At 41.6% G+C, this 26,511-nt stretch overlaps 1 protein-coding gene across 7 annotated transcripts in view; it reads right to left on the reverse strand.

Moving 5' to 3' along the window:
- GULP1 (GULP PTB domain containing engulfment adaptor 1) overlaps nucleotides 1-26,511 on the reverse strand; it is a 1,809,167-nt gene that overhangs the window by 1,204,884 nt on the left and 577,772 nt on the right. Inside the window, exon 3 of one of the 7 annotated variants that reach the window (XM_077275675.1) lies at nucleotides 9,606-9,706. The exons of the other annotated variants lie outside the window; for them this stretch is intronic. The gene's annotated coding sequence lies outside the window, so the exon portion shown is untranslated. The remainder of the gene's footprint in view (nucleotides 1-9,605; nucleotides 9,707-26,511) is intronic. 7 annotated transcript variants of the gene reach the window in all.

Here is a 26,511-nt window from a genome sequence, read left to right on the forward strand (position 1 = left end):
AGAAACACCTGCCCAGGATTGCAACCCAGAGGCAACTGCACTACCACCAACAACCACCGGAGGGAACCCAAAAGCAGAATTCACAACAGTACGCCCCCCCCCCATTGAAGAGGGGTCACCGAACCCTCACCAGAACCCCCAGGCCGATCAGGACGAGCCAGATGAAAGGCACGGACCAAATCAGCAGCATGGACATCAGAGGCAAAAACCCAAGAAATATCCTCCTGACCATAACCCTTCCATTTGACAAGGTACTGAAGCCTCCGCCTCGAAAAGTGAGAATCCAAAATCTTCTCAACCACATACTCCAACTCCCCATCAACCAACACAGGGGCCGGAGGATCCACAGAGGGAACAACGGGCACCACATATTTCCGCAATAAAGATCTATGGAAGACATTATGGATAGCAAAAGAGGCCGGAAGGGCCAATCGAAAAGACACCGGATTAATAATCTCAGAAATCCTATAAGGACCAATAAACCGAGGCTTAAACTTAGGGGAAGAAACCTTCATAGGAACATGACGGGAAGACAACCAGACCAGATCCCCAACCCGAAGCCGGGAACCAACACACCGACGACGGTTAGCAAAACGCTGAGCCTCCTCCTGAGACAACACCAAATTGTCCACCACATGAGCCCAAATCTGCTGCAACCTGTCAACCACAGAATCCACACCAGGACAGTCAGAAGGCTCAACCTGCCCCAAAGAAAAATGAGGGTGAAAACCAAAATTACAAAAGAAGGGCGAAACCAAGGTAGCCAAACTAGCCCGATTATTAAGGGCAAACTCGGCCAATGGCAAGAAAGCCACCCAATCATCCTGATCAGCAGTCACAAAGCATCTCAAATAAGTTTCCAAAGTCTGATTAGTTCGCTCGGTCTGGCCATTTGTCTGAGGATGAAATGCGGAAGAAAAAGACAAATCAATGCCCAGCCTAGCACAAAAGGCCCGCCAAAACCTAGAAACAAACTGGGAAACTCTGTCGGACACAATATTCTCCGGAATACCATGCAAACGAACCACATGCTGAAAAAACAACGGAACCAAATCAGAAGAAGAAGGCAATTTAGGCAAAGGCACCAAATGAACCATCTTAGAGAACCGGTCACAAACAACACAGATAACTGACATCCTCTGGGAAACCGGAAGAGCTGAAATAAAATCCATAGAAATATGCGTCCAGGGCCTCTCAGGGACCGGCAAAGGCAACCCACTAGCACGAGAACAACAAGGCTTGGCCCGCGCACAAGTCCCACAGTAATGCACAAAAGAACGCACATCACGCGACAAAGAAGGCCACCAAAAGGACCTACCAACCAAATCTCTGGTACCAAAAATACCAGGATGGCCCGCCAACACAGAACAATGAACCTCAGAAATCACTCTACTAGTCCATCTATCAGGAACAAACAGATTCCCCACTGGACAGCGGTCAGGTATGTCAGCCTGAAATTCCTGAAGAACCTGTCGTAAATCAGGGGAAATGGCAGAAAGAACCACCCCTTCTTTCAGAATGCCGACCGGTTCAAGGACCTCAGGAGAATCAGGCAAAAAACTCCTAGAGAGGGCATCAGCCTTAATATTCTTAGAACCCGGAAGATACGAGACCATGAAATCATAACGGAAAAAAAACAGGGACCATCGAGCCTGTCTAGGATTCAGCCGTTTGGAAGACTCGAGGTAAATCAGATTTTTATGATCGGTCAAGACCACAATACGGTGCTTAGCTCCCTCAAGCCAATGTCGCCACTCCTCAAATGCCCACTTCATAGCCAACAACTCCCGATTGCCGACTTCATAATTACGCTCCGCAGGCGAAAACTTTCTGGAGAAAAAGGCACACAGTTTCATCAAAGAACCATCGAAACTTCTCTGAGACAAAACGGCCCCTGCCCCAATCTCAGAAGCGTCAACCTCAACCTGAAACGGAAGATAAACATCCAGTTGACGCAACACCGGGGCAGAAGTAAATTGGCGTTTAAGCTCCTGAAAAGCAGAGACAGCCGCAGAGGACCAATTCGTCACATCAGCGCCTTTCTTCGTCAAATCGGTCAAGGGTTTAACCATACTGGAGAAGTTAGCAATTAAACGGCAATAAAAATTAGCAAAGCCCAAAAATTTCTGAAGGCTCTTCACGGATGTGGGCTGAATCCAATCATGAATGGCCTGAACCTTAACCGGATCCATCTCTATAGATGAGGGAGAAAAAATGAAGCCCAAAAAAGAAACCTTCTGCACTCCAAAGAGACACTTAGACCCCTTCACAAACAAAGCATTATCATGAAGGATCTGAAATACCATCCTGACCTGCTCCACATGAGACTCCCAATCATCGGAAAAAATTAAAATGTCATCCAAAATATACAATCATGAATTTATCAAGATAAGTCCGGAAGATATCGTGCATGAAGGACTGAAAAACAGATGGAGCATTAGAGAGTCTGAATGGCATCACAAGGTATTCAAAATGGCCTTCGGGCAGGGAGATGACAATTTTAACCTGCTGAATGGGATCACCAGAGGATCGAGGTCTCAGAGAAAAAAACAGTTTACAGTTGTTTTTAAAACTCAAGAATTTGGACCTGTCCCCAAAAAACAAATCAGGAGTAGGAATCCTAGGCTCTAAAACCGGAGTCTGAACAATATAATCAGAAATACCCTGTACCCTAGCAGCAAGCTGGTCTACACGAGAAGCTAATCCCTGAACATCCATGCTAGCACAAAACTCCTCAGCCACCCAGAAAAAAAGAGGGAAGGAAAGACAAAGTAGGCTACAGAAAAAAAATGGCTCAACACCTTTCTTCCCTTCTTCTGAGATGCATTTAACTTATTGTTGGCCAGTTGTACTGTTATGATCTGGTGACCTTGGAGCCGCATGAGACTTTCTCTGGAGTAGGTGGTACCTGTACTGACCGCAAACCCTAAAATGACACCGCAACTAGAAGTAGCCGTGGGGTGTACATAACACATCCTAGACACCTCGACACAGCCGGAGGACTAAATACCCCTATAGATGGAAATGGAAATTCTATCTTGCCTCAGAGCAGAACCCCAAAGGATAGGCATCCCCCCACAAATATTGACTATGAATATAAGAGTAAAGACACACACAGGCAGAAAACAGGATTAGCAAAAGAGGCACCTCTAGCTAAATAGAAAACGATAGGACAGAGTACTAAGCGGTCAGTATTAAAATCCTAAAAATATCCACAGCAGAAAATACAAAAATACCCCATCTAACTAAAGACATGGAATGTATATCTGCATCTCCTGAGAATCCAACATGACTGAAAAATCCAAACACAGTCTAAGCTGGACAAATAAACACAATGAATTGCACTGAATTGTAAAGCACACAGCATGTGTGCTGCAGAGACAAAAACAGAAACTTATCTTAGCTGAATTGGCAGCAGAGCAGGAGGAACCAAACAGAGATGTAACACCTCCAAGAACAATTGACAACTGGCAAGGGCTAATGGATCCTGCACACCTAAATAGCCCAGTCAGAGCTGCAATCAGCAGAAACACCTGCCCAGGATTGCAACCCAGAGGCAACTGCACTACCACCAACAACCACCGGAGGGAACCCAAGAGCAGAATTCACAACACTTGGGTGTGCAATAAAAATGCAAGGGGAAAAGTTATATGGGATTGATTTGTGAGGCCACCCGTGGTGTTCGGCAAGGAATGGCCGATGCTGCAGTTCAGGTCCACTGGGGCTGATGGTGATGCAGCAAAGATAGTACAGCTCCCCACAGGTAGAGCGGGGCCCCAGGGCAGATATAACAGTCGGTTCAGATGGTGGTGAACGTTGGGGTTCAGAGAATAAGCAAAGGACGCAGAAAAGTGCAGTTTTCTTTACCTTTCCTTCTTGGTAGATGAACATGCAGTCAGGGGTACCAGTTACAGATGACAGCAGGAGTCCAGCTAGCTTGGAAGCATTCTGGGGGTCCACCTTGCCTGGTGGGGTTGGAGTCCTTCCTGCTGCGCTCTATTTTCGAGTCCCTGCTTCTCGTAGCTAGCTGCAGACCTCTCCTGTGTGTTGGCTTCAATCTTTATGGCAGACAGCGCAAGCCTATCATGAGCATTGCTTGTTCACTAGCATCCCCGGGCTCTTAGTCTGCTGTGGTGCCTCCGGGTAATCAGTGTGGCCAGGGAGCTTGCAATCCCCTGCGCTCCAGATTCAGCTGTTGGGGAGTACAGCATCCTTACAGCCAAGGACTCTGGTGTCCTTGTCAGCGCTCCGCTTCTGGGTCAGCTCTGATGCAGCTGCAATTCCCAAGAACCCTTGTCTCCACTCCTCTCTCTCTCCTCCGACTAACTTCCTAACAGCCTAAACTGACTCCTCCTCCCGATCAGAGAGAGCAGCTCCCCTGAAGTCGGGTCTAGAGCTCCCCCTTCTGGCTTGGAGCAGGAATTATGATGTATGTTGTGCGTTACCTGGCATGGGGAGCTCTTCCTGCTTCCAGGCATGACATCACCCTTCAGAGAGAGGCCTTGTCACCGTGGCCACCGGACTCTGGGTTGCCACACATGTATCTGTGAATAAGTGTGTTGGGCTGAATATTTCTAGATTATTCTTGATTTATAAATTAGACAGCAAAGGCGTTGGTGGTTCTGATGCAGAGGACGTTTGGAAATTTAAAAGTGGCAGCACCTGATTAAATATCAGTGAATTGAATTGATGTTTCACTATAGGGTTTCAGAATGTCATTTGTTTATACCTTTGGTTTGTTATACTAAAATAAAAATGAACCATGATGATGAGAGTTTGAAACAACGATGTTTAAGTTGATGAGCTTATATTGAGTTGTTTATAACTAACCTGAATGTTTTTTTCTTAAAAAAGAAACACCATGTCTGCGAATTGAGATACTGATTTGGCTTTTATCCTAAGTCATATTGCAAGACTCTTTAAAGGGTTGATTGTGACTTGTAGGATCGCTACTTCCAACAGGTGGCGCTATAGAGTTCAAGTCCTCTTTTTCTCTGAAGAGGCAATTTGCATATTAACTTTCCCAGAGGAGCATTGCACAGCGAATAAGCCTCCTAACCTTGACAAGCCAGAGCTGGTATGTCACGCTCCACAAGGAGAAGCCTTACCTCTTAGGCCGGCGTCACACTAGTGAGTTTTACGGACATATGAGAGGCGCAGAAAATATGCATTGCACACGGACCAATGATTTTCTATGGGGCAACTCCTATCTGCCGTATTTTACGCATTATATTGTATTATTGTATTATATTGTATTGTACGGGCGTAGAAAATTGCAGCATGCTGCATTTGTCAGCGTATTGCGCAAAAAATACGCCAATGAAAGTCTATGGGGGCGAGAAAAATACAGATTACACAGGGACCAACAGTGTGACTTGCGAAAAATATGCAGCAGTGTTCTATCGAAAAGCCTGCAATTCAGTGCGGTGTACAGTAAAATCACACTGACAGGTTAGAATAGAACAGCTAAAATAAATGTCTACATATATATAAATGACATATATATATATATATATATATATATATATATATATATATATATATATATATATATATATATATATATATATATATATATATATATATATATATACATACATACATATATTTAATACAGTGCTAGATAGCAGGAAAGCCGGTAATTCAATTGTCGGCTTTTGCTATCTCCTTCCCAAGCCCGACAGGATATGAGACATGGTTGTTACAGTCAAGTCCCACGATGTAAATCCATCTGAAGGGGTTAAATTAATTACCAAGCAGGAGCTCTGCTAATGCAGCTGTGCTCCTGCCTGTAAACGTAGGGGAATGAATGGAGTGCAGGGGAACGTAGTTACCTAGACTCGCGGTGATGCGCCCCCTGCTGGCATAAACTCACATGAACTTGAGCGTGAAAAAATATTCAGAAAAGTTCCCACGCTCGAGTTCATATGAGGTTATGCCAGCAGGCACGCAGCACCGCAAGTCTAGGTAGCTACGTTCCCCTGCTTCCATTCATTCCCCAGATTTTACAGTCATGAGCACAGCTGCATTAGCAGGCTCCTGGCTGTAAAATTATTTAACCCCTTCAGATGGATTTACAGCGTGGGACAAGACTGAACGACGGAAGGTATGGGATATTGTTGTTTTTTTATTTTCATTTGTTTCAGGTGACAAGGGTCTTCAATTGGATTGAGAGTATAATAAACTATTACAACACCATGTGTCTTTATTTCATTAAAATATTTTTTTTCATAATGTGTGTGCGTTTCATTAACCATTCACTACTATTGGATTAATAATGGATAGGTGTCTTATTGACACCTCTCCATTATTAACCTGGCTTAATGTCACCTTACAATAGCAAGGTGACATTAACCCTTTATTACCCCATATCCCACCACTACACAGGAGTGGGAAGAGAGAGGCTAAGTGCCAGAATAGGTGCATCTTCCAGATGTGCCTTTTCTGGGGTGGCTCGGGGCAGATGTTTTTAGCCAGGGGGGGCAATAACCATGGTCCCTTTCTAGGCTATTAATATCTGCCCTCAGTCACTGGCTTTCCCACTCTGGCGGAGAAAATTGTGCGGGAGCCCACGGCAGTTTTTTCCGCGATTTAACCCTTTATTTTAACAGCTAGAGCCCCACAATTTTGCGCACACACACACACTACTAACATTAGTAGTGAGGAATATGCAAAAAAAGGGGATATGAAATGGTTTACTGTATGTAAACTATGTCTCATATCATGTCGGGTTTGGGAAGGAGATAGCAAAAGCCGGCAATTGAATTACCAGCTTTTCTGCTATCTAGCGCTGTATTAAATATATATATATATGTCAGTGAGACACACACACACACATATATATATATATATATATATATATATATAATTTTAATTTATATAGTGCCAACATATTCCGCAGCGCTTCACAAATTATAGAGGGGACTTGTACAGACAATAGACATTACAGCATAACAGAAATCACAGTTCAAAACAGATACCAGGAGGAATGAGGGCCCTGCTCGCAAGCTTACAAACTATGAGGAAAAGGGGAGACACGAGAGGTGGATGGTAACAATTGCTTTAGTTATTTGGACCAGCCATAGTGTAAGGCTCGCGTGTTCATGTAAAGCTGCATGAACCAGTTAACTGCCTAAGTATGTAGCAGTACATATAGTATAGTATATACAGTATATAGCAGTACTGTACATATGTTTTCATGAATATTTCAGCCCATGGATCCATTGTATGTCCATTTTGCAAGCCGGAGAGAAAATCTCGCTATACGGATGCCATACGGATTACACACGGAGGTTTACATGCGCAAAATACGCTGCCACACCCTGCCTACGGGTGACATACGGATCACTATATTGGGAACATTTCTGCGTATTACGCATGTAAAATACGGACCGTATTTCCCTACGCTGAGTGTGATGCCGGCCTTAGACGTCAGTCCAGAGCCTCTCACCTAGCCAAATCAGTTCTCATGATTTGCACTGACGAGGGCCAACAGCCCGAAACACCTTGTCTGCAAATTGAGATACTGATTTGGCTTTTATCCTAAGTCATATTGCAAGACTCATTAAAGGGTTGATTGTGACTTGTAGGATCACTATTTCCAACAGGTGGCGCTATAGAGCTCAAGTCCTCTTTTTCTCTGAAGAGGCAATTTGCATATACAGATGTAGCAATCATCCTAGGATTATAGCCAGTGAGAATACCTAGGATGAAACACTAACGGGGAGAGGCAGCTCTACATGTCTATATGTATAAATATTTGGGGTGTATTTTTTGCATATTTATGAGGGTGTATATGTGTCTGAATGGGTTTGTATGTAGATTTGAATGTGTGTATGTATATATGTTAGTGGAAAACACCATCACTGAAGGCAGGCCAGTTTTGGAGCTTTACTCCATTAGTTTAGCTAAAAAAATGTGAACACAATTAAATAATCAATCCCATGAATGTTTTATAGACTAAACTTGTATAAATGTATATGTAATTAACAAAAATGTTGAAGTCACTATTTGGAGCATTCTAACAAGATATATTTAACTGTAAAAAGATCTATATATGCCCCCACTAGGTACTGGACCCATCACTAGGTTCATTAAAATTATTTTTTTTTCCGATAAACACATATGAACCTGAACCATATATTTAGAAAAGTATAAATTTTTATTGCATTTCAAAAAATTGCATAGAAAAACCACATAGAACAAACATACATGTTTTTTTTTCTATGTGTTTTTTCTATGCAATTTTTTGAAATGCAATAAAAATGTATACTTTTCTAAATATATGGTTCAGGTTCATATGTGTTTATCGGAAAAATGTATATGTAATGTACAGTAGGTGTGTTAAATTAGGCTACTTTCACACTAGCGTTAACCCAATACGTCGCAAATGCGTCGTTTTGCAGAAAAAACGCATCCTGCAAAAGTGCTTGCAGGATGCGTTTTTTCTGCATTGACTAACATTAGCGACGCATTTGCGACGCATTGACACACGTCGCAACCGTCGTACGACGGTTGCGCCGTGTTGTGGCGGACCGTCGGGAGCAAAAAACGTTACATGTAACGTTTTTTGCTCCCGACGGTCCGCTTTTTCCGACCGCGCATGCACGGCCGGAACTCCGCCCCCACCTCCCCGCACTTCCCTGCACCTCACAATGGGGCAGCGGATGCGCTGAAAAAATGCATCCGCTGCCCCCGTTGTGCGGCGGAGACAATGCTAGCGTCGGGGACCTCGGCCCGACGTACTGCGACGGGCCGAGCCCGACGCTAGTGTGAAAGTAGCCTTACTTACCAATCGCCGTCTCCCTCATTTCCAGTGCGGTACCGGTCCTCTTCTCACTCACGTGACTACAATTCAGACTCACCGCTAGGACTGATACATTGTAAAAGCTACTTTTGTTTCACATGAAAATTCCCATGTGATCTTATGACTTGGAACTGCAGTCACATGAGGACTAGAGATATGCTGGAACCTGGAGAAGATGGTGATAGCTAAGTATAGTAATGGACTTACACTACATTACATATATAGTTATACAGGTTAAGGGCCTAAAACATTGCATGGGAATACTTATTTAATTATTAGAGGTATGTTTATACTGTATGTATGCCAACAATTATGACTTTCATCTTGAAGAAATATTCTATGGATATAATATTATCATTATTATTATTTTCTAGTTTTCTTTTTAGTTTTCATGCAAATGACATTAAAAAAAAAATGTTCCAAGGGTTATGGAATCTAACATACTGTTATGAGTTACCACATAATATCTATTGGTAAAAACACTTTCTTTTCTTCACATGCTATAGAAAAAAAAGTAAAACCTACAGTTGTGACCAAAAGTATTGACACCCCTGCAATTCTGTCATATAATACTCATTTTTTTCCAGAAAATGATTGCAAACACAAATTCTTTGATATTATTATCTTCATTTAATTTGTCTTAAATGAAAAAAAAAACACAAAAAGAATTGTCCTAAATCCAAATTGGATATAATTCCACACCAAACATAAAAAAGGGGGTGGACAAAAGTATTGGCACCATTCGAAAAATCATGTGATGCTTCTCTAATTTGTGAAATTAACAGCGCCTGTAACTTACCTGTGGCACCTAACAGGTGTTGGCAACAACTAAATCACACTTGCAGCCAGTTGACATGGATTAAAGTTGACTCAACCTCTGTCCTGTGTCCTTGTGTACCACTTTGAGCATGGAAAAAAGAAAGAAGACCAAAGAACTGTCTGAGGACTTGAGAAACCAAATTGTGAGGAAGCATGAGCAATCTCAAGGCTACAAGTCCATCTCCAAAGACCTGAATGTTCCTGAGTCTACCGTGTGCAGTGTCATCAAGAAGTTTAAAGCCCATGGCACTGTGGCTAACCTCCCTAGATGTGGACGGAAAAGAAAAATTGACAAGAGATTTCAACGCAAGATTGTGCGGATGTTGGATAAAGAACCTCGACTAACATCCAAACAAGTTCAAGCTGCCCTGCAGTCCGAGGGTACAACAGTGTCAACCCGTACTATCCGTCGGCATCTGAATGAAAAGGGACTGTATGGTAGGAGACCCAGGAAGACCCCACTTCTTACCTCGAGACATAAAAAAGCCAGGCTGGAGTTTGCCAAAACTTACCTGAAAAAAACCTAAAATGTTTTGGAAGAATGTCCTCTGAACAAAACTGAAAGAAGCCTTGTACATAATCAGATCCTAGATAAAACCAAATCTTTATTCGTTACTATAAAACATTAGACACTACAATCAAGCAAGCAACCGTGCTAGGCTGAACCTGCCCCTCACACTGTAGATCCTAAATTGCCCTGCCTTGCAGTGGAGGTTGGCACCCTAAACAAATAAACGAGATAGGCGCCCCCACTCAACATTGGCTGTCCCTCATTTCTCCTGTATGTCACCTATACACAATGTGGTGCATTTAAGCCATCATTCTGACAAGACAGGAAAAAATGAGAGGATATTTTGCCGAATTATATTTTAGAGCATTGATGGCAACTATAGGACAGTGTGACAAGGGTGCATAACAAAAATGACATAAAGTGCAAAAAAAGTAATCTGCAGAGACAGCAGAAAAGAAATATGATCATCATACACCTCTCATCCCTGGGCGATCCGCTGTGCAGGAGCCCATCACTTTCTAATCTGCTATTACAACACACAGGAGACAAGCTACTTGCCATGATTCTGCCTGCTCTACTGTTTAATGATTATGTGCTTGCTAACGAAAGATTCAACTCATTGTGCAATTCAGTTTTGGTATGTTGTTCTTTAAATCAAGAAAAAGTCGGTTAAATTAATACATTCTAAAACCACAATCAATATTTATTGTTTTCTGTAATGACCTACTGCACAACAACTGAGCAATGCACTGTAAATATATTATTATCTGTATTATATGCTAATCCAATTCTATGTACACCTGTATGTAAAATGGACCAGAAAACTGTCAAAGTGAAAAGGAAATGATATGTGGTTTTCTAATTGTTTTAAAAATCTTAATCTGAAACTGTGATGAACATCTTTATTCGTCCCTCCTGGCTCAATACTTTGTAGGACCACCTTTCAGTACAATTACTGCTGCAAATCTTTTGGGGTATGTCTCTACCAGCTTTGCAAATATAGAGGCTGACATTCTTTGAAAACTAGCTCTAGCTCAGTGAGATTAGATGGAGAGCATCTGGAAACAGCAATTTTCAAGTCTTGCCAAAGAGTCTCAATAGGATGTAGGCTGGACTGTAACTGGGCCATTCACACACACATGAATATGCTTTGATCGAAAGCATCCATTGTAACTCTGGCAGTATGTTTAGGGTCATCGTCCTGCTGGAAGGTGAACCTACTCACTAGTCTTAAGTTATTTGCAGCCTTTAACAAGTTTTCCACCAGGATTGCCTTGTGCTTAGCTCAATCCATCTTCCCATCAACTCTGACCAGCTTCCCTGTCTCTATAAAAGCATCCCCACAACATGATGCTGCCTCCACCATGTTTGATGGTGGGTGGTGTTTTGAGGATGATGTGCATTGTTAGATTTCAGCCACACATAACGTTTTGCATTTAGTCCCAAAAATTATAATTTGGTCTCATCTGACCAAAACACCTTCTCCCACATGCTAGCTGTGTCACCTACATGGCTTTTTGCAAACTGCAAATATTTTATGGCTTTCTTCTTGCCACTCTTCTACATAGGCTTGGTTTGTAAGGTATACAACTGTATACAACTAATAGTTGTCCTGTGGATAGATTCTCCCACCTGAGCTGTGGATCTCTGCAGCTACTCCGGAGTAACCATGGGCTTCTTGGCTGCTTCTCTGTTAGTTTAGGTTGAAGGCCATTTCTTGGTAGGTTTACAGTTGTGCCATACTCCTTCCAATTTTGGATGAGGAATTGAATTATGCTCCATGAGATGTTAGGAGCTTGGGCTTTTTTTTTATAACCTAACCCTGCTTTACTCTTCTTCCCAATGCTAAAGTATTCCTGACCTGTCTAGTGTGTTCATTGTTTTTTGTGATGCTGATTGATCACTGATGTTCTCAAAGAACAGCTGTAGTTATATTGAAAATAAATTACACACATGTTGACTCAACTTACTATCTGTGACTTCGGTAGGCAATTGGTCACTTAAGATTTTACTTAGGGGTATCAGACTACAGAGTCACAACTTTTAGATTTATATATTTATAATAATTAGAAAACCATGTATCATTTCCTTTACACTTCACAAATGCTTGCTACTTTATGTTTGCATATCATATGAAATTGCCAAAAAATAAATTTAAGTTTGTGCATGTAGCTTGAAAAAAATGTGGAAAAGTTCACAGGGTATGAATATGTTTTCAAGGCACTGAACATATACTGTGTGAGTATCTATACATATAAGAGGCATGAAAGATCGGAGGAAACAGGAGTATTTAGGGTTAAAAAATATTAAAATTTATTACAAAAATATATAAAATAGTACAATTGTATTTCAAAGAAGTAATATTAAAATCGGATGATATGCCGGATCAAATAGTGCCACCTATACCCCAATAGTATGTAATACATAGTGAACAAATGCGTGTTCCAAATATAAGATATCTATGCCCAGACCAAGTGGTCAAAAGGAGGACTTTATGCTTCAATTGAACACGAAAATCTGTTCAATATCAAACTTACTTACCAGTATCATTCCACTAGGGTTAACATTCAGTTCAGTTAACATTCAGTTTGGCCATGAAATTAATAAGTCCTGTGATGTCCCCATTCCAAATCAATAGCACATCATCAATATAACGTGACCAAAACATGATGTTTGCACATTCTCCCATGTATCAATCGCTGAACACAATTGTTTCTTCCCACCAGCCCATGAGAAAATTCGCGCAAGAATTGACCATCGCGGTGCCCCTGAGCTGGTGGTATAGGGTGCCATTGAACATAAAGATGTTCTTTGTCAGACAGAATTCCAAAAGTCTGAGAACAAATGCATTATGTTCCAAGCACTGTTGACCTCGGCCCTTAAGAAAGTATTCAGCTGCTCTCAGCCCATCCACATGGTTAATAGAAGAATACAACGCCTCTACATCAATACTGCACAAGATTGTCTGGGGTTCAAGGGTAAGACCATCCAACTTCCTTAGAAGATCAGTGGAATCCCTCGTGTATGAATTTAAAGATGTCACAAAAGTTTTTAGAATTTCATCCAGATATATTCCGACATGATGGTAAATACTATCAATTCCTGATACTATAGGCCTCCCTTTCAATGGTGACACACCCTTGTGAACTTTTGGGAGGCAATAAAAAGTTGCCATGATGGGATGTAGTGAATTGAGGTAATCATACTCATTTCTATCTATGAGTGAACTTACAAGACCGTCGTCTAGAATCTCTTTCAATTGTCTGGTAAACACAGAAGTTGGATTGCTGGACAGTTTTTCATAGGAGTTCTCATCTCTCAAAATTGTCTCACACATGCTTTGGTAATCGACGTGGTTCATAACCGCCGTATTTCCCCCTTTGTCTGAGGGTTTTATGATAATGCTTTGATCTTGTTCCAAAGAATGCAGAGCTTCCATCTCTAATTTTGAGAGATTATATTTTGTCCCCCTCTTTTTCTGTGTCCCAAGAATTTCCAAATCTTTTGTTACTACTTCCAGGAATACATCCAAGGTGGACTGATCACTCTGTAGAGGTGGCATTTTACAACTTTTTGATTTTAGACTAGTAAAGGGCCCTTGTCCTGTATGTTCCAGAATAGGATCAGACAAACCATATAAGAGTCTAATATCTGCCAGAAGCCCATCCGGTATTCTCATATCCTGACGCATACGTTTATCTTCTCTAATGAAATGCTTTCTCCACTTTAATTTTCTCACAATTAGGTGGAGGTCTTTTATACTTTCAAACACTTGGAAGTCAGAAGTAGGTACAAAATTAAGGCCACTATTCAACACTTGGATCTCTGAGTTACTAAGAATTTGTGAGGAGAGGTTAATTACTTGTGTGAAGTCTGTGGTGGTCAATTGTTCAGACCGGGTCTGCTGCTCAAGTAATATCCCCTCTGATTACCCCTTCCTCTCTGTCTACCTCTAGAAGATTTGGAGCGTGTCTCTGAGTCAGACAGATCCGTATCCGTAGAAGAAATGTCTGTCTCCAGGCTCCTTGGGGGACTTCTATTAATGGGCAACTGATATGCTTTGTTCTCTTTAAATTCTTGTAAGTCACGTGCAAAATTCCGGTGTTTACATTCATTGCGGTTATATTGGAACCGTTCAATTGTATTCTGAAGTGTTGTTTATTTTAGAGAGTAATCAGTCTCTGCCGAGAACTTTTTAGTGATCTCAATTTGTTCTTTCAGAAGATCACTTGCGGCAGAGAGAGTTTTCTTCTCTTCCTCCAAAAGGAGATTCATGAACCTCAAAGAACTAGAGGTGGCCTCCTTTTCCCATTATTCACTCAGATTGCACCCCCTATATCTAAACCCCGGCTGCAAAGTGATTCTCAAGTGTCTGGGCACTATACCTGCCTTTAAATAGTTTTCCAAGCTCTGGACTTCCCACCAACTAGTAATATGATTTTTATACACTTTTGTCAACTCCTTAAATGCATTACTATATGACAGAGTATATTTAGGTTGTACAAAGGTTTTATCCGAAAATACTTCCTTTGCTTCAGCTACCCATGAGTCTGTATTGATGCCTTTGGTCAAAAACACAGCCATGCCCCTATTCTTAGAACAATAACCAAAATCAATTATTTACCAATCAAAAAATCAGTGTATAACAGCAAGGTAAACATATAGGTCTCAATTATTAAAAATTAACCTTTAATAGATCCCACTAAAATATCGTAGGGTATATATACCCAGCCGGTCTGAGAAAAGACAGAATGAAAAATAACAACACACCAAAAACGAATTACACCATTTAAAATTCCACACAAAACCCCTCCTTTCGAGAATAGAAGGAAAAAGGTAGATGTATATCACAATAACTTCAAAATTGTGCTCCACCACAAGAGCTCGAAAGCCAAATCAACACCTTGTAGCCTACAGGCCACATAAACACCTCTGTTTCATAGATTTAATTGTCTCTAATAAATAACAGAACAATCTCACCCAGCGTTACTGTTTTTTCAAGAAGCATTCATAGGGCTCAGAATGTCCGTGAATCCCGGGGGAGGCTTAATAAACATCCATACAATACTCCGTTCCCAGGGACAAGTTGAGGACCCTGATAAAGTCATCCCCAGAAATGTGGCTCCCGACGTGTTTCCCTTGGCTCTGTTCATCAGGGGAGACAAGCCTTTCATAATGCTACGGGGGAATAAAAGCGCGGTATCCGTAACTCCTCTGACATGAGGAAGCGAGCCTTACCGCGTGTGCTGATCTCAAATAGGACGCCAGATGGAGAGGTGAGACGTCATATCCGGTGCGCCCCCTTGTGGAGCACATTGGTGACACACATGCGACACTACCGCTGCGTCCCTATGTGGAATGCATCAGTGAAGCGCTGACCTGGCTTCCTGTTTACAGGTGGTCACGTGATCTCTATTCTGCAGTCACCAACCGGTACGCATCAGATAGAATACATAATGACACGCAGATGTAATTTACGGTCAAGCATATAAATACTATGGTTTGCAAAAAAGCTGCAACACCAGTTTGTCTGTTTGCTGCCCGAAGCCATGAGACTGCTAATGCCCTTAGACTAATGTCCTCCTTTATGATTATAAGTAGTAGGACTTTATACTTTATGCTTTTTCTTCCCCCCTATATGGAAATGGTGGATGAAATGAACCTGCCACCCTGGGGTTAAATATTAATAAAGGTTGATTGTATTGCCTTAAAAAATCTCTAAATAACTACTCTGGGTGGCATGCCAAGCATGCGCTGCAATAATTTGCAAACACACCGAAGTTCCACCATAGTATTTATATGCTTGACCGTAAATTACATCTTCGTAATACGATTAATCCCCAATCCCCACAGTTTTAAGCGTGCCCTAAAAACTCATTTGTTCAGATTAGCCTACCGCCTCAACGCATTAACCTAACGATCCCTGTGTGGCCTATCATTAAAAAAAACCCCTATAATCAGGTTCCTCGTATCATGTTCTCATACACTTTATGCAGTTAATAGCCTCTGTGTCTGTACTGTTACATACTTAGGCAGTTAACTGGTTCATGCAGCTTTAAATGAACACCCGAGCCTTACACTATGGCATAACTACAGCAATTGTTACCATCCACCTCTCGTGTCTCCCCTTTTCCTCATAGTTTGCAAGCTTGCGAGCAGGGCCCTCATTCCTCCTGGTATCTATTTTGAACTGTGATTTCTGTTATGTTGTAATGTATATTGTCTGTACAAGTCCCCTCTATAATTTGTAAAGCGCTGCGGAATATGTTGGCGCTATATAAATAAAATTATTATTATTATTATTATTACATGTCATTATGTATTCTATCTGATGCGTACCGGTTGGTGCCGGCAGAATAGAGATCACGTGACCACCTGTAAACAGGAAGCCAGGTCAGCGCTTCACTGATGCGTTCCACATAGGGACGCAGTGGTAGTGACGTATGCATGTCACCAATGCGCTCCACAAGGGGGCGCACCGGATATGACGTCTTGCCTATCCATCTGGCATCCTAATTGAGATCAGCACAAGCACACGCGGTAAGGCCCGTTTCCTCATGTCAGAGGAGTTACGGATACTGCACTTTTATTCCCCGCAGCATTATGAAATACTTGTCTCCCCTGATGAACAGAGCCAAGGGAAACGCGTCGGGAGCCACATTTCTGGGGATAAATTGATCAGGGTCCTCAACTTGTCCCAGGGAACGGAGTATTGTATGGATGTTTATGTCATGTCGGACGCTGTTCAGACCAGGCCGTTCAACAGACAGCGGTAATTCCACTTTTGACCACTATGCGCTCATTAGCGTCAGCTAGATTTTATCTAGCTGGTCCGGGGTTTATTTACCTGGTGCTCGGATTGGAAGCTGGGCCATGCCCACTGCCTTTAAATAGTTCTCCTGAACATTGGGCGTCGCTGATTATAGCTTCTGTCTTGTGCGTGGTTATCTCGGTCTGGAGTGGTGAGCTAGTAGTTGGAGTATCGTTGCTGGTGGTGTATTTCCCTTTGTCTTATTTGCTCCTTCCTATATTTGTATTTGTTTTGCCCATTGCATTTATAGTGTATTCCTGAGTGACTGCGGCGTGGTGCTTATTTTTCTGTTATCCTTGTCTGTGCTAACTGTGGGTATTGGACTGTGGACTCTTCACTGGGTGGTGGGTTGTGGTTTCAGCCTAGGGTTGAAACAGGAGATAGGGCGAGGGTGGAGGCCCAGACATGCACACCATCAGTGTAAACTCTGGGAGAGGGTCAGTCAGGGTTTCCCTAGTCTGAGAGAAATCGCAGGGGCCAGGGTTATTAGCTCTTTCCTGCCTAGGTCTCCCGTAACAGTTTATTAAGCCTCCCCCGGGATTCATGGATATTCTGAGCCCTATGAATGCTTCTTGAAAAAAACAGCAACGCTTGGTGAGATTATTCTGTTATTTATTATAATATAGATATAAATATATACATATAAATTAAATCTATGAAACAGAGGTGTTTATGTGGCCTGTGGGCTAAAAGGTGTTGATTTGGCCTTCGGGCTCTTGTGGTGAAGCACAATTTTGAAGTTATTGTGATATACATCTACCTTTTTCCTCCTATTCTCAAAAGGAGGGGTTTTGTGTGGAATTTTAAATGGTGTAATTCGTTTTTGGTGTGTTGTTATTTTTCATATTGTGTCTTTTCTCAGACCGGCTGGGTATATATACCCTACGGTATTTTAGTGGGATCTATTAAAGGTGAATTTTTAATAATTGAGACCTTGCTGTTATACACTGATTTTTTGATTGGTAAATAGTTGATTTTGGTTATTAATCAATGAAAGACCAGCTAGTATTCATCTCCAGTCACTGCCAGGGGTCAGTGTACAAGTTTATCGAGCTCGCAGGTCCATCATTTGCTGTATTGGAATCATAACCTCATCCCTGTAACTAAAATCTCCAATAATCACCACTGTAAAAGCCTCTGTAGCCCCTTTTTATTGTTTATACATACAACTCGCCGACTTCTAGGTGAGGAAAATTTATAAATCCACTTTTTATGGATCTATTCAGCTTTGAAGGGACTTTGAGAGGTCTATTATATATTGAGGATTTTTTCCATCAAAATACTGTTTTAGCACCAAGTTTAGAATTTACAACAGGGGAAATCAAAGAAAATGGAAATGTAGGATTTTTCTGCTAAAATTTTACTCTAGTCACAAACTTTTAATCCACACAAGGGGTAATATGATTGTGTAACAACTCACGAGGGAAAATAGGTATAATACTATAAAACTGCACTGACCCAGTCGGTTCCTGAACAGACTAGAGATTCTGACCGCGCAGTCCCTAACGGTTCCTACGTAGGCTGTAATAGCCCTAACAACAATCTAAACTATGCAGCTCTGACCTATGCTGCCTGAACCGCCATTGAATGTTTCATGTTCCTCCTAAGGAATCGGAGGGTAAAGCAGAGTGAAATTTACCTACAAAAGGGATTGAGTGCTGAGATAGATAAAGATCCCTGAGTCAGTTAAAACAAACCTCAAAATACAAAAAGAAAAGATAAGGTACATACAGTTAAGGTACCGTCACACTCAGCGACGCTGCAGCGATATAGACAACGAGCCGATCGCTGCAGCGTCGCTGTTTAGGTCGCTGTAGAGACGTCAAACACAGCAGCTCCAGAACGATACAGGAGCGATCCTGTGACGTAACGGTGACTCACTTATCGTTCTCACAGGTCGTTAGCTCCATGTAAAACATTGCTGGCATCATTGCTTTTGCTGTCAAACACGACAATACATGCCAACCTGACGGCCAACTAAAGTTCTGGACTTCTAGCTCCAACCAGCGATATCACAGTGGGATCCAGATCGCTGCTGCGTGTCAAACACAACGAGATCGCTAACCAGGACGCTGCAACGTCACGGATCGTTGTCATTCTCGTTGTAAAGTTGCTGAGTGTGACGGTACCTTTAGTGAGTATGCAGCCTACTTCGTAAACAAGCAACAGAAGATAGGTGCACAGTAAAAAGTATAATCAGCAATGAGATAAACCCTAGCTTGATTAACTTTTTTTTAAAATATAAAATACTTAAAAGCGGAAAAATTGAGAAAATTCCTCCGTTTATTGCACTATAATTGTATGGGCCAGTTCATGAAAAAAAACAAGAGGTGAATCTCTGTTGAATCTGGTCATGCAGAGGCAATGCAGATTATTGGAAATGTCATTGTCCACAAAAACCTTGGCAAAAGTAACAATACAATTTATATTTGCTTACACTGTAAAAAAAAATATGCTCAGACATGGAGAGCAAAAACACTTAGGGTAGGTGCACACGTTCAGGTTTTTTTGCTATAAAAACGCTATAAAATCGCGAAGAAAATGTGAAAAAAATGCCTACATATGCCTCCCATTATTTTCAGTGTATTCCGTATATCTTGTGCAAATGTTGCATTTTTTCCGCGAAAAAAATCGCATTGCAGAAAAAAAAGCAACATGTTCATTAATTTGCGGAATCGCGGGGATTCCGCACACATAGGAATGCATTGATCTGCTTATTTCCCACATGGGGCTATGCCCACCATGCGGGAAGTAAGCAGATCATGTGCGGTTGGTACCCAGGGTGGAGGAGAGGAGACTTTCCTCCACGGACTGGGCACCATATAATTGGTAAAAAAAAAAAGAATTAAGATAAAAAATAGTGATATACTCACCCTCTGATGGCCCCAGAGTCTTCCCGCCTCTCATTGGTGCATGCTCTCTCTTCCGTTCCTATAGATGCTTTGTGTGAAGGACCTGCGATGATGTCGCGGTCATGTGACCGTGACGTCGCGGTCATGTGACTGTGATGTAATCGCAGGTCCTACACACAAAGCAACAGCTGAGGAGATCGGGGGCCATCAGAGGGTGAGTATAACCTTTTTTTTTATTTTTTTATTATTTTTAACATTATATCTTTTTACTATTGATGCTGCATAGGCTGCATCTATAGTAAAAAGTTGGTCACACTTGTCACGCACTATGTTTGACAAGTGTGACCAACCTGTCAATCAGTTTTCCAAGCAATGCTACAGATCGCTTGGAAAACTTTAGCATTCTGCAAGCTAATTACGCTTCCAAAATGCTAAAAAAAAGCGGAAAAAACGGGAAAAAAATGCGAAAAGAAAAATGCGGATTTCTTGCAGAAAATTTCCGGTTTTATTCAGGAAATTTCTGCAAGAAATCCTGACGTGTGCACATACCCTTAAAGGGGTAATTCCATCTCTACAATTCAATCAAACATGTAGCAGCTGTAATAATAGGAGGAGCCTGGAAAATTACTTTTCTGTGACTGGTTCAAAGATGGAAAATGAATTTGAAATATGAACCCACATACGTTTTATTTGTGGACGTTTATCATCAGAAACGTACTACTTGGACAGGCTTACTGTGTATTAGAGGAAAAGAGCAGTATATAAAACATCCATGACAGTGTGTTAAGTGAAAGTATCCTGTTTATATAAGATAGGTCTTTCCATACTGCCAAGTTTGCTGGAAAACAGGAAAACAAGCTGCAGGCTGTAGCTTTGCCTGTCGTCTTAATCGGGCATGGTAAATGCATAAGTCTTGTTGAGTAGCAGACAGAATTCCTTATCAAGAGAAAAGAGCTTTATGTTTAAAAACTAGACTTGATCCATCAAAGAACTTTTATTTCTTATCCTAGAGCGGGCAGATAAATGTTATATATTTATGTCTGTGAAAAATCGCTTAAGAATATTAGAAGTTCTTATAAGTATTTCAGTTTTTTCAGTACCAAAATAAAGTATGTCAACTCAAACTTTAAGTTTAGCAGTAAAAATTATTATTTTCGGAGTTTTGAAATCAGAGCTATAGTACGTGTAGAATTCAATAAGTGAAGTAGTCCAAAAAAGGTCCCAAAGAACATAGTCAAGCCTAAAAATCATATATGATTAAAAAAAGTAATGCATTCAGTCTTTGGTGTCAAAGATGCTAGTTATCTCACTCCAGATAACTACCGTAATTTAATGCAATGCAAGTTATCCCACTCAGGATACTTTACATTCAGTTGGGGTTTTGTTCCTTTTCCTAACAGGGTTTTTTCAGGTTTATATTGTAATTTAATTGCTGTATGTTCCATTCACATCATTTTGTCACTACATGACACTAATATTTTCAATATTTACTTTCATCAATTCTTTGGATAGATCTTAGTTCATTGGTCCTCTGTCATTACAGATATTTTGATTTCAAAAGCACAGCATATGTATTATCTGTTACCTGGGTAGAAGGGATCTTATGTCCCAAACTCCCTTTTTGATTTTATTAATTTTATTATATATATATATATATATATATATATATATATATATATATATATATATATATATATATATATATATATATATATATTACTTTATGTTATCAATAATGATTGTTTATTACAGAAGCAAAGACTGGGGGAAACAATATGCAATTACAGATGTTTCATCAAAAAGTTAATTCATTTCAGTTCTTCAATACAAAAAGGGAAATTCATATACTATATAGAGTCATTACAAACAGAGTTATGTATTTCAAGTGTTTATTTCTGTAAATGTTGATGATTATGGCTTACAGACAGTGAAAACCCAAAAGTCATTATCTCAGTAAATTTAAATAATTAACAAAAAAATACCTGCAAAGGCTTCCTAAGCATTTAAAAATCTCCCTTAGTCTGTTTCAGTAGGCTCCACAATCATGGGAAAGACTGCTGACTTGACAGATGTCCAGAAGGCAGTCATTGACACACTCAACAAGGAGGGTATGCCACAAAAGGACATTGCTAAAGAAGCTGGCTGTTCACAGAGTGATGTATCCAAGCATATTAATGAAAAGTTGAGTGGAAGGAAAAAGTGTTGTAGAAAAAGCTGTACAAGCAACCAGGATAACCACAGCCTTGAAAGGATTGTTAAGAAAAGGCCATTCAAAAATTTGGAGAAGATTCACAAGGAGTGGACTACTGCTGGAGTCATTGCTTCAAGAGCCACGACACACAGAGGTATCCAGGACATGGGCTATAAGTGTCACATTCCTTGTGTCAAGCCACTCATGACCAATGGACAACACTAGAAGCGTCTTACCTGGGCCATGGAGAAAAAGAACTGGACTGTTGCTCAGTGGTCCAAGTTGTTGTTTTCAGTTGAAAGTAAATTTTAAGGTCCTAGAGTCTGGAGGAAAAGTGGAGAGGAACACAATCCAACCTGCTTGAGGTCTAGTGTGAAGCTTCCACAATCAGTGATGGTTTGGGAGCCATGTCATCTGCTGGCATAGGTCCACTGTGTTTTATCAATACCAAAGTCAGAGCAGCCATCTACCAAGAAATTTTAGAGCACTTCATACTTCCCTCTGCTGACAAGCTTTTTGGTGATGGAAATTTAAATCTCCAGCAGGATTTGGCACCTGTCCACACTGCCAAAATTACCAATACCTGGTTTAAAAACAACAGCATCACTGTGCTTGATTGGCCAGCAAACTCTCCTGACCTTAACCCCAGATAATCTATGGGGTATTGTCAATAAGAAGATGAGAGTCACCAGACCCAACAACGGAGACGAGCTGAAGGCTGCTATCAAAGCAACCTGGGCTTCCATAACACCTCAGCAGTGCCACAGGCTGATCGCCTCCATGCCATGCCGCAATGATGCGTGCAGGGAGGCTGCACATTTCCGGTCGGTGCGTATGTATATATATGCGCACCAGGAGCATTATATTCACCCCCTGAGGAAGGAGCTGCTTGCTCCGAAACGTGCGTCGGGGTTTGGGTCCGGTTACCCACGCATCCTGCCTGCTAGACTAACATCAGGTATGTGCTCGTACTGAGCTATTATGCATTAATCTTTATGCTATGGCACTGTTCTATGATTTAATAGCATGAGAAGTCATGGGCCTTTTTATATTAAGGGCATATTGCCATATCCAGGCATGGCATGTGTGGTTGTCCTGACCCTTTTAGCATGACCGACAGGAATACACGTTTGTTCCCTTATCCTGCATCGTTTTACTCACCTGATGGCTTTTTATATTTTCTAATAAAGATTTATAGTGTCATGGGACCATTTGGTTGCTTGTGTCTTTTGTTTGGTGGTTTACATGCCGCATTGATGCAGTAATTGATGCAAAAGGAGCCATGACCAAGTACTGAGTGCATTTACTGAACATACGTTTCATTAGGCCAACATTTCAGGTTTTAAAATCATTTTTCAAGCTGGTGTTACAAAGTATTCTAATTTACTGAGATAATGACTTTGGGGTTTTCTTTAGCTATACTGTAAGCCATAATCATCAACATTAACAGAAATAAACACTTGAAATAGATCACTCTGTTTGTAATGACTCTGTATAATATGAGTTTCACTTTTTGTATTGAAGAACTGAAAGGAGTTAACTTTTTAATGATATTCTAATTTTGTGAGAAGCACCAGTATATGCAGATGGGTAAGACATTGGTAAATGACAGGAAACACAGAATCGTTATAAATGGTACATTCTCTAAATGGGATATAGTCAGTAGTGGGGACCTCAGGGATCTATGCTAGGACCAATTATTTTTAACCGAAGCAGCAGAGCGGATCCGCAGAGTGAGTGCAGAGCTGAGCCACAGAGAAAGAGCAGAGTGGAGCCACAGAGCAGAGCTGCAGAATGAGAGCAGAGCTGCACAGCGAAAGTAGAGCGAGAGCAGAGTGGAGCCAAAGAGCGAGAGCAGAGTGGAGCCACAGAGTGAGAGAAGAGCTGCAAGGTGAGCAGCAGAGCAGAACAGGGCAGAGCAGGAAGGAGTGAACACAAGGGAAAACACAGTGAAATAGGAAAGGCTACTGACAGGGATACGATCGGACACAGGAATAGGACTAAGTTCAGACAGGGAACGAAACAAGGCAAGGAACAAGGACTCTGACCAGGGTACTAAGCTCCACTGGGTGGCTGACACAAGAGACTCAGATACAGGCCAGGGTACAAAGCCCCCTTGGGTTCTAACACAAGAGTAATTGCAGGACAGGGCCTGGCACCTCAGCAGTAAGACACTGACTGAGGAAGTAAGTTGCTCAGGCATTCCCCTAGGGGTGGGAATGCCTTAAGTACTTGGGGCCTCTTTTCAATTGGCTGGGGACACCTTAGGTAGGTGCATGCTGACACTATAAGAATCAGGAAGTGCCAGGGCCGCCACCCTAAGCACACAGCCAGGAAGAAAGCAAAGAGCAGGCAGGAAGCATGAGGCACACAGCATGGAGGCGGTAGCAGACAGAACTCACAGCATGACCCAGAATAGTGAGGAAGTTGGTGTGTAAGGCAGGTGGGGGATTGGAGGCAGTGATGTCAGCAGGGTTTTTACAGTTATATTAAGTTGTCAAGTCACAAATTGCAGAAGACTGACAGGAACTGCGGTGGTAGACAGTGAAGATGGCAGTATCAGAATCGGTGTAGGATTCAGGGTCAAGACAAGTGGTAGGCAGGATAGGTACCTGCCTTGGACACTATCTCCTGCCTCCCCAAGGTAGGCACACTTTAAAAAGAAAATACTGAAGATTCTCAATGCATGTGGATGCTTGGCACCTTATTCCGGTTGCAGGCATTCACCACAGTAATGACCGGGGAGCTAGCACACAGGGAAGCCATGTTAGTCACTGAGACCACCCACCCTTCCCTCTTGTGCCCCGGCCGTCATTCTCTACTTGTGCTCAATTGTATGTCAGATGCAAAAAGAATTGTTGTGAGTTCTGCCCAGGACTGGAGCAGAGGAGCTGTAATCACCCCCTGCTCTGCTGGGAACTCCAGCAGAATGCAGGCCACTATCTGAAGGCGACATCAGTGCTCTGTCCAGCATCCACTGCTGTGCCAGACAGAGGAGGAAACCGAGGCTGCACTGCACGGGGGCCTGAATGAAGTAAGTATAAGCTTTTTTTCTTTCCTATTGAGAATAGTGGCTGACTGTATGAATGTTATGAGGAGCTCAAGGCTGGGACATTATGAGGGGCTGGCAGTGGGGAAATTACGAGGGGATGACTGTGATGACTTTATCAGGGGCTGGCTGTGTGGACATTAAGGGCGCTGGCTGTGTGGTCATTGAGGGCCTGGATGTGGGGGACTTTATGAGGAGCTGGATGTGGGGGACATTATGAGGGGCAGGCTGTGGGGGACATTACAAGGGGCTGGCTGTGGGGGACATTATGAGCGACTGACTGTGTGGACATTGTGGGGGCTGATTGTGTTGACATGAGGGCTGGCTTTGTGGATATAATAGGGGGCTGTGTGGGACATTACGAGTGACTGACTATGGGAACATCAGCTTTATTACAAATTGTATTTGTTGCTTGATGGACGTAAAACCAATCAGATGTATCCCTTTAACTATAATGTGGTCTGTTTAGTTTCCATTAGGATATCCGCCAAATGCTGGACACCTTAATTAAAACATGCTCAAACAATGAATGATTTAATATCCAACTTTAAAAACACACTCCCTGTTGAATCTCATCCCCCAAAATACACCACTCTTTTGCAGGTATTTTGGGGTGAAAAAAAATAACAATTCTAGAGGAAGTGGTCATCAGAGTGGGAGGATGGTACATTAAGGGGCCTATTAGTTCAGTCTCTGACTCTGAGATTAAGCTCTGATGACACCAACACAACTTGGAGACTGTAAAAAGAGAGATTCACAATTCACATATGGGCCCAGAGACAACTTTAAATAAAAAAACTTCAGTTTTCTATTTGGTTTTAGTTTAGCACTGATGATCAACAGCAGGTAGTTGATGTTTGAAGGAGTCTGCCATCAGACATTGGACAATTTATCCTGTTCCAAACATTGGTGTTACAGTTCACCTTCTTTTTGGGCCAGTTACATTATTGCATCATGAATTTCCATTTTCCCCTTGCTCTAGTATTGTGATACAGCACGATTATGGTTCTACAGTTCAGTCAAGGGAGGCTAAATAAATGCTGCATAACATGTTTACATTCTTAAATAATCAGTTTCAACTTAAAAGATAAGTTTTGTTGTTTTGTAGTTTTAATATCGTGATTCCTACAAACGGATTTGAAGACCTTCGTATTCCTTTAAATGTGGGGTGAATTAATAAGTGTCCACTGACTGTGTTTTAGACAAGTACATGTTTTTGACTAATTAATGTTTCACACAGTACAAATGCAATCCAGAAATGTTAATCTTTGGCAATAGTTATTGCCCTGCGGCTGAAGCATTTTGTGATATCTGTGATCTGAAGACAAAGAAATGCTGAAGAGAAATAAATCACAGTAATGGTGATCTAAATATAGAGATGTGTACAGAGGAATGCTGGGAGGACACAGATTGTGCTTTTCTATCAACTTCAGGTACTTTTAAAAAAATTTATGTAATGCTGGTAATTAAAA

This window comes from Ranitomeya variabilis, chromosome 7 (genome assembly GCF_051348905.1).
Source record: "Ranitomeya variabilis isolate aRanVar5 chromosome 7, aRanVar5.hap1, whole genome shotgun sequence".
In the NCBI taxonomy this organism is placed as follows: domain Eukaryota; kingdom Metazoa; phylum Chordata; class Amphibia; order Anura; family Dendrobatidae; genus Ranitomeya; species Ranitomeya variabilis.